Below are 9,636 nucleotides of genomic sequence, written 5' to 3'. Positions count from 1 at the left end.
ACAGATTCGAAATTCAAATGTAATATTTTTTTATAATTAAGTGTAACAGTATTTATGGCCAGACTAAGTATATAGCTTGGTTTAGAAACACTGTTTTTACCCATCAAAGTTGGTATAGTCTTAAGGTAAATTAAACTAACTATAGATTTACTATTATAAAGATATAAGTAAAAACATCAATAAGAAATTTAGTTTAAAACTACGACTCCGATTAATCCAGTTTTTAATTCACGGCTGTATAACACACTTTCACTATTATACTTAGTACAATCTAATCTCAATGTCAAAGATTAAAATTTTAACGTCCAATACTTTCTTATCAAACGATATTAGTTATTTACTAGTTACCAACTAAGCTTTAAATCGTAAACCGGTCAGTAAAAGCGTTAAATGACGCTCCAATATTAAATCGTAATGCAAGTTATAAATAAAGAATTCAGCATTATTGATTGTTATATAATAAAAATTTGAAAAATGGTACACTGTGTATTTGAACATATTTAAATCGGAATTTTCTGAAATCTTTGAATTGAGTATAATATGGAACTGGAAACTGGAAATGGAATGGTCTTCTTTAAACTTTTCTATCTGCAGTATTTAGAATACTTTCTCTTCAGTATACTAGCTAGAGCCTGAAGTACCTATCACTCTAAACGAATGTCATCAATATTATATATGTTACATAAATTTTCTCTGCTAAGCCTAGGTAAAAACCTGATTGTAAGGATATACTAAAATAAGGTCTAATTGAGTCTAACTTTCATTCTTAATCCATAAAAGTGAAAGAAGTTGTCTTGGGAAGCTTAATATTGACATTACTGAAGTAAAACTATTTTAAATGTCGATATATTTTTATAAGTTACTTTATTAATTAAGTTATATTTCTTATGACAAACAGTCAGTCTAGTCCGATTTTGAAGTCAAAATAACACATATTTATTTCAAAAGAATAATAAGAAATAGTTTAGTTTATAAGGTCAAATATCGCTCGTTTAGGAACATGCAAGTTTCAAAATAGGTTCAGGGGGATACCGTGACGATATAAAGCAGTACTAATCCCATTATGTGAAAAAGATTACGCTAGACGACGAATAACTCTTTCTTATTATATACTAATAGCTAACACAATAATTTTAATAAAAAAAAAACCCGACTCCATTTTGTATTGTCGGCCATCTTGAATTTGAAATTTGACATAGCATAACATATTTTACTATTCTAGCCTTTATTACATTCGGTACCCATATTGAGGAAGTTGTCAAAAATATTCAATCAGACATTTTGATGATTCTTTGCCCATCTTTGATCGACTTTTAACGAATAAAGTTAAGAACTAACGCAAACAAAATGGCTTCCAGATGAAATCAGTGCATCTGTTTGGCAGATACGAAGCCACAATCACACACAGACAGACGGACATCAACATCAAACTTACAAAACGCAAACGCATACCTAAATTACAAACGAAGCCTTATATTTACGCAACTTTATACAACACTTTGTGTATTTCTCATTATAACCAAATCTAGTTTATCTACAGAGCTATTGTTAGTAGATAATTAAAAAAAAATCCTTTCGTTTATCCTTTAGATTTGTGATAAACTGGAAGGTCTCTAGTCTATAAACATTTTGCATATTAAATCTTATTAATTTATTCCCAAACACATTAAACTTAATCTATACATCAAAAACTTAAATCTAAAGCCTTCTAATTCTTAAATTATTCAATAACAACCAAATTATTAATCCCAGTCATAGATTTTCTATAATATTATTAAATTGACTCTAGTTTCGTACATCCTAGGTATTTACGACAAATTTCGTGAATTTCTCATTTTAAAAGCGAATATCTGCACTAATGAATGGAAACTTTATATTTAAGCTAATCTACACTCGCCTTAACAATTACAGCCACATTACAACCACACGCTGGTTTCCGTTTGTCCGGTTCCGTGCATACGAGAAAGTTGAATGTTGAAAATATTACGAAAACTAACATTGAAATTGCAATTACAATACTGCATATGCTTGAAACTACAACATTACACTGTATGTAAAACTGCAATGTATACGAGCCACGCGATATTTTCAATGTTATCTAATCTCATTTTCTGCACAAGTGCATTTATATAGTTGTATTTTAATATTAATAGGTTTCATGCCTAAATAAAGATATTTATCTTCTATTATAAATACTATAATGATGTATAGATTTTTATGTTTCTTTTCAATATAATCAATATAAACATATTATTCGTAATAACATCGAAGAAAATGAAACAGTGTCTGTATAAGTAATGTATCTAAGGGTTTGCATTAAATTGTATGCGTTAAGTTGATGTAAGTATGTATATCAAGGTTGTATCACGTAATATGCAAATGACGATATCATGATTCTAAACATTGGTTCCCAGCCCTGTCATCTATTAAATATTAATTGGTTTTCAAAGAATTGCTAATACTCTTTCGATATAATAATCGTAGTACGTAGAAGTATGTATGTGAGTTAAAGAAATCTAATGTTATATTTAGTTTAAGCGGATTTTTATATGAAAAACGTTTAGTATTTGTTCAATAAATCATTAAATACACATTTCTGAGATTTTATAAGTTATTACATTTAATTCTTATTGATTATCTATTATTATCTAATATATTTTTTTAATTTAACCTTAAAGATGCTGTTCGTGTTCAATATACACTATAATTTAATATTTATAAGAACAAAAAAAAAATAAAAAGCCTCATGGTGAATAAATGGAGATTTCTAATAAGATGCGACAAACGCTGAAAAAACAAAACAAAGGAAGATCCTCTAATAGTTTTTTTTTTTTTTCATTTATTTATTTTAGGTCGCTTTTTAACATCAAGGTCATTAGCGACCACTACTATAAAAGTTCACAATTATACTTATATTAGTGAATACATTTTTATAAATTTTAGAAACTTTAAGGTTTTTCCGATTCCATTATGGCTCAGGCATTCAGATAATGTATTTGGTAATTGACAAGTACGTCTTTCATTGCTGTAAAATATACAATCTATCAAAAGGTGCTGCACAGAAACGTACAAGCCGCAAGTGTGGCTTTATTTACATTAGATTTTGTTACCTCTAATAGTTTATTTCACACTTTATCACGATTATTCTTCAAATAGTTCTTACGTTTTTAATTGTTGTCTGTTGAGCAATTGTATTAAAAAAAACATTGCAGATTCTTTGCTATTTTTGATATTATGTTTTTTTCTGTTACATTTATAAATTATTATTTCATTTAAGTACATAATGTATTAATAAATAAAATATTAGATTATTAATGTATATCATATCACACCAACCTTGGCACAAATTGTGACCTTAACTTATACCTTAAGTGACTTACGATAATATTCGTTTTACTCACTATTGGCCTTATTTATAACTTAAATTTCTTGACTTACATTTTTAATTATCATTGGTAGTTTAAATTTTAATTTTTAAATTTTAACAGCAATATTCATTGGTTATTAAAATCTAATAGATTGAAAGTTGGGAAATATGTCCAGTCATTCCTTATCCAATTTGTCTCTGTTACACATATAACATATAAAATAAATTTAATAAAGAAAGCTAAAAAATTCGACATATATTTTACTTAATACAAAATATGCCTAATTTTGTAATGAGTAAAATGTTTATTTTATACATAACCTAAGTCATAAAAAAATCGCACATCGCGAATCCTGCCTCGTGATCAAATTTTTTCTATTCTTTCAAAATTTCTCATTTATAAAGCATTTCAATGCTATAAAACTAAAAATTAAAATCGCACATCGTTTATAATCTGTTCAGAAATGATTTACGAATTAAGCTTTTAATTTCGTCACTAATATGTCAATTGCATATTAATGTTTTGAATGCTGTTAATATAATTTAATAAACGTTACACTAATTTGTATGTAATAAAATATTATTCAGAAGTACTAGTAGTGACAGGGCGAATGAGCTAAATGGAAGCCCTTGTTAACAAGCTTTTATCAACCTTCCAAAAAAGAGGAGGTACAATCAAATCAATCAAATCGACTGATTTTTATTTTTTGTTGTATCAACGTTATAAATTCTTACAGACTGAACGGTTTCATATAATTATTATTATTTTTTTGCAAGCGGGTTCCATGTGGTCCTTTTAAGATTTGGTCTATTTCGGACAATTTAAAGACCCGATTAGTTTTTTGTAAAAAAAACTTTTTATTACCTTCACCTTTATGTTGGTTTCTAGACTAGATTTTCTCTCAGTTTAAACGAACAGATTTAATTCAATCTTTGTACATTTATCATGGATCAGTGGCAATACAATGATTTCACGTAATTTTCACATTATCCTGATTGGGATCGTTAGGAGTAAATAGTTTCCTTACGGGTAATGCTCTATATAATGTAAAAGATTGAGTTATTTGTTGATTCTATCATCTTTAGTGTTTCTTACATAGGCATATATATATATATATATATATATTTTTTTTTTAAGGTACATATACACATTCAGAATAAGAATTTAACATTTTGTTTATTTCAAGTATTACTTCGGGCTATTTTATTTAAATTATAATAAATATTTTTGCTACTATTAATAATTAATCATACTATCTATTTAAGGACCTTTTTTTTTTCAAAATTCACTTAAGGTTCTTTACATAAACTGCTCCATACAATTTGTATTCAAAATAGAATCAAATTCTATAGAAATAATACAAATGAACTTCCTTTTTTGCCTAAATAAGTCTTCAAATGGAACTATTAGGTAACGTGCGCGTGCGCCGTTTAGTTCTTTTCTAGCACAGTTATGTGGAACAGATAAATTATGTGACATAATCACAGATCTTTAATAAAAAACATGTTTGGATTGATGTATGTGTTAAAAAACATTTATTCGAATAGGCATATAAGAAAAATGCGGAAAATTAAATTACGTAAAAGTCATACTTATTTAAAAGTGGCAGGTTTAATAGACCGCAACGTGTGCATAATATAGAAAGTAAAATTATTTTCTTTCGTTGCATAAGCATGTCTTACTGAATATTACTAAACTACAGAAAATAACAATTCATATATTTTTTTCTTTTTTAAGTTTGTTGGATGGTTTTTTCTCTTTCTTTTTTTTATAATACGCAACAATATTATTTAATAAATCGCTCTGTTAAAAAAACAATGGCATTTTAGAAGATTCTAATAAGCTACTTATAAAATAATAAAACCAATAATGCGATTAAATCTCTCTGTACATGTATATCACGCTATGTCGTGATCAAAGTAAATAAATTATCTATTTGAACCTTTCGCAAAAATCACTCACCGTAAGGAAAACGATGACACAACGATATCAAAATCCTATTCCCAAAATTAACACTCACTTACTCGTTCGTACGAACGGATTGAACCACGGTTCGATTGGAGCGAACTTGTATTGTGCGTTCTGGCGCAAACAGTCGCGTTCCCAATGAAACGTCGACTGACGGCTGGTGGTACGGCCGCTGGTCGTTCCCCCGCGCATCGGTCAATACGCTACCAAGAAACCACACTTTCAAAGAACGAGCACCCCACCTCGAAACGATCTACTGCTCTTCCAGTTTTCAACCGATCTTGTCACATCGAAACAAAGCAGCAATGTACACATGTCCATTTTTAGATCCGCGGAACATATAAATCTTGTCACGCATCGTAAAAAAATTAACGGTTAAATGTTTTCTGTGAATCGAATTTTATTAATATTTCAAGCATCCTTCAGATTTACGATAACATACAAATTCTGCTCGTGTTCCTGCTATTATATTTGCTGATGCGTTGTTGTGTGGTTTATTAACAAATAATAAACATATAACTGAAATAAATTTACATTTTATCACCTTTATCGGAGGAGGAAATAAATAAGTATTAAAACAATACGGTCTAACCTTCTCTTTATTATTCATGCCTCCTTTAATTAAACGTCTTAAGATGTCGTTTGCGTTTCATACAAAAGACTAATTTTTTATTGCATTGCATCTTTAAGTAAGGATGCTTGAGCGCAAGAAAGAAATACTTGGTCCATGTATGGGTGTCATAGATCGTAAGTCGAACTGCTTGGTTGCAATTTGCCATACTGTTTCAATCCTTTTTTATGAAAATGCAGCAAAAAAACATTCTGCCTTAATATATAGTAGCCAAGACAGAAATTCTTTTTTAGCGTTAAGCTTATGGTCCTTAAAGTGCTTTTAAACAGTTTTTTTTTTTAGTAACAAAGTCCTAATATCCTCTATGCCGTGGTTGGTGAACCATAATGTCACTTCAGGGCTGCTACTGAGAGATTGAATTGCATTGAAGATTAGACATATCCAGTATATTTAATTAAGATTATAAATAAAAACTAATAAAAGTCGCTTAAATGGTAGAATCAACTGAATTGTCTTACTCTTTTATAGAGTACTAGCTGTGCCCCGCGGTTTCACCCGCGTAAGTCCGTATACCGTAGAAATATCGGGATAAAAAGTTGCCTATATGTTATTTCAGTTGTCCAGCTGTCTACGTACCAAATTTCATTGCAATCGGTACAGTAGTTTTTGCGAGAACAACAAACACACACATCCTTACAAACTTTCGCATTTATTATATTACTAGGATACGTAAGGAAATTAATTAATGAATTTAGTCTGTCCGCAGTGGGTCAGAATCGACTCTATAGAAGTCTGTTACATACCAACATACATGTATCCATACATATAAGTAGCGACTTTTCAGAATATGCAAGCACACGCGATATATTATTGTTTAAATTTATCTTATAGTTTGATATAATCTTCTAAGTATATCAAAGAAAAAAATATACATAATTATGTCATTATATGTGGGTTTGTTTATCTGATAAATGAGTAATACCTTGTGTTGCATGCAGAATCATAATTGAATATATTTAATATAAGAAATAAAGTTACTTGCGCGTCCAAGGTCTGATTTAAAAGATAATTTTTTCTTAGTATCGGGGACTATATCAGTTACTATGTATTTAATTTTTTTAATTGATAAAATGAATTGGAAATTATTGGTTTTAATTTACTAGTAACTCATTTCATCAATGTATATAATAAATATACTCATGTTTTTTATAATAAATTTGATAAAAAGTTCAATGAAAAGTTATAGAATGTTTTTAAGCGAATCTCCATTGAATAGCTTTTTGTAGGACCTTCACAAATAAAGCTTGTATTTATCAAGGTTTTCATAACTCTTAACACTGTAATAAATTCTATATCGTTGTATCATACAATTTCACATAATATTATAATCGTCCATGTATACGTCTCATAATTTGAAATTTGAGCTTCATCAAATTCGATTACATTCGAAAAAGGGAGGACCGATTTCAAAACAAACGATTCAAACGAGAAACCCCACTCAAAACGTCATCATTAATTTATTCCTTCAAAAACCAATATCAAGTAATATCAATACCAATATCAATAAAGTCTATGCCACCAAAAATATACGTGCAAATTTGATGTTCAACCAAAATTCAAGTCTTTAAATGGGATGTAATTATGTACATTGTACTCGGAAGACACATTTCCTACCTTTTCACGAACAAGGGCGAGGTCAATGACCCCGAGACCTTGGTGTTTAAAACAATTTACATCTTCAAGTTTATTCCTTGATTTAATTGTTGAAATGGATGATTTTTAAGTGTAAATACATACGCGCCTTTTTTATCATGGTTTTGACAATGACCCTCAGATGTTAATCATAATAGAAAAGCATCTATATGCTTTTCCATCTAGCACAGATAATATTGCAGATAACATAATACTACATATTAATACTATACCATCAAACTTTTTTTTAAAAAACTATTATAAAATACTAGCTGCGCCCCGCGGTTTCACCCGCGTAAATCCGTATCCCGTTCGAATATCGGCATAAAAAGTTGTCTATATGTTATTCCAGTTGTCCAGCTAGCTGTTTACGTACCAAATTTCATTGCAATCGGTTCACGAGTTTTTGCGTGAAAGAGCAACAAACACACACACATTCTTACATCCTTACTTGCGTTTATAGTAGTACTTTCGCGTTTATTTATTTAGTAGGATGGCATTAATATTTGCGCATACGCGCATAAAAACTCATAGGAGGAATTTACATGGTTCACCTTTCTATTCACATCTATAACAACTGTTTTCAAAACAAATCAAAGTTTGCCCAAATTAAGAAACAAACGTCCCTACTAATCTCTGTCGGTCTGTCTCTTTTTCAAACTCAAAACCACTGAATTTAATTGATACTAGCTGTGCCCCGCGGTTTCACCCGCGTAAGTCCGTATCCCGTAGGAATATCGGAATAAAAAGTTGCCTATATGTTATTCCAGTTATCCAGCTGTCTACGTACCAAATTTCATGGCAATTGGTTCAGTAGTTATTACGTGAAAGAGTAACAAACATCCATACATCCATACAAACTTTCGCATTTACAATATTAATAGGATTTTAGTTTAGGTATAGCTTGAGACCAGAGAAAAGACATAGGATTATAAAATCATATACATAACAATCGATCTAGATTTAAAATGAAGACCATACAACAAATATTAACCCAACTTTTGATTATTGATACTTCCAGCACGAGCTAATGTTACCGGTTTCGTAAAACATATTGAATTTATCTTGAACCCAGCAGAATAATGCTATGGCCGTATTATTACAATGCACTTAGAGTATGCTCGCGAATATACTTCAGCAAATTGTTGAGACTAGTGGGAGAATGTTTGAAGTTGGCCACATAAAGAAGGATATGGTACTAGTATTCTTTTTAGGCTTTTCTGTATGTCGTTAAAAACAAAATAAATAAATAATTAATTAATCGGTAGAGATCGCCAAAGGCGATAAGATCCATTTTTGTACCAATTTGGACCTTTTTTTAATTGTGTGTGTTGATGAATATTTTTATATATTTTCATGATGGCACAATAAGTAACTTAAACAAATAACTAAATAAAAAAAAGGAATTTTCTAGAAAGCAGATAGAAACCCAGCCTGTCGGGTGGCAATTATTAAATCATGATAAATATCAGATAACTCCGCAAGCATCATGTTTTCTCAGTGCCTGAAAATACTATGCTTATTCCTCATCTATCGATATAATGGGCTTTATATTTTTCAAAAAGTACATAATTTATAAAATAAAATAAAAAAAAAAAAAATAAAAAAAAAAAAGCCTTTTATTTCTTACAGAATGAAAAAATCAAGATACAAAAAATAAAAAATTTGATTAGATTAAGTTAGTAAAATACTGATAATTTTGTTAGTACATAAGCTTAGTTCCTAAATAAAGTTTGTTTACTTTTTCTTATTTTTATCTATTTTTATTTTTATTATTATTATTATGTTTTTTTTTTTTTTTATAATAATTATTATTTTTTTTTTGTTTTATTTTTTTATTTTTTTTTTTATTAGTGTTAGTTAGTTTTTTTTTTATTATTATTATTTTTATTTATTTTTTTATTTATTTATTTATTATTATTATTGTTATTTTTTATTTTATTTTATTTTATTTATTTATTTTTTTTTATTAATGTTATTTTATTGTTCTCTAGACTGTAAGATCCCCTCTGTAGGTGAAGGCCTCCTCCAAAGATA

At 29.0% G+C, this 9,636-nt stretch overlaps 1 protein-coding gene across 2 annotated transcripts in view; it reads right to left on the bottom strand.

Moving 5' to 3' along the window:
* Positions 1 to 5,513, bottom strand: part of LOC119837506 (alpha-N-acetylgalactosaminidase) — a 47,513-nt gene extending 42,000 nt beyond the window's left edge. Inside the window, exon 1 of one of the 2 annotated variants that reach the window (XM_038363105.1) lies at positions 5,331 to 5,513. The gene's annotated coding sequence lies outside the window, so the exon portion shown is untranslated. The remainder of the gene's footprint in view (positions 1 to 5,330) is intronic. The other variant, XM_038363106.1, reaches the window with a different exon arrangement.
* Between the last annotated feature and the right edge of the window lie 4,123 nt (positions 5,514 to 9,636).

The sequence above is a fragment of the Zerene cesonia genome, chromosome 27 (genome assembly GCF_012273895.1).
Source record: "Zerene cesonia ecotype Mississippi chromosome 27, Zerene_cesonia_1.1, whole genome shotgun sequence".
NCBI lineage: Eukaryota > Metazoa > Arthropoda > Insecta > Lepidoptera > Pieridae > Zerene > Zerene cesonia.
The sequence above is the reverse complement of the archived record's forward strand: the minus strand, read 5'-3'. Positions and strand labels throughout refer to the sequence as shown.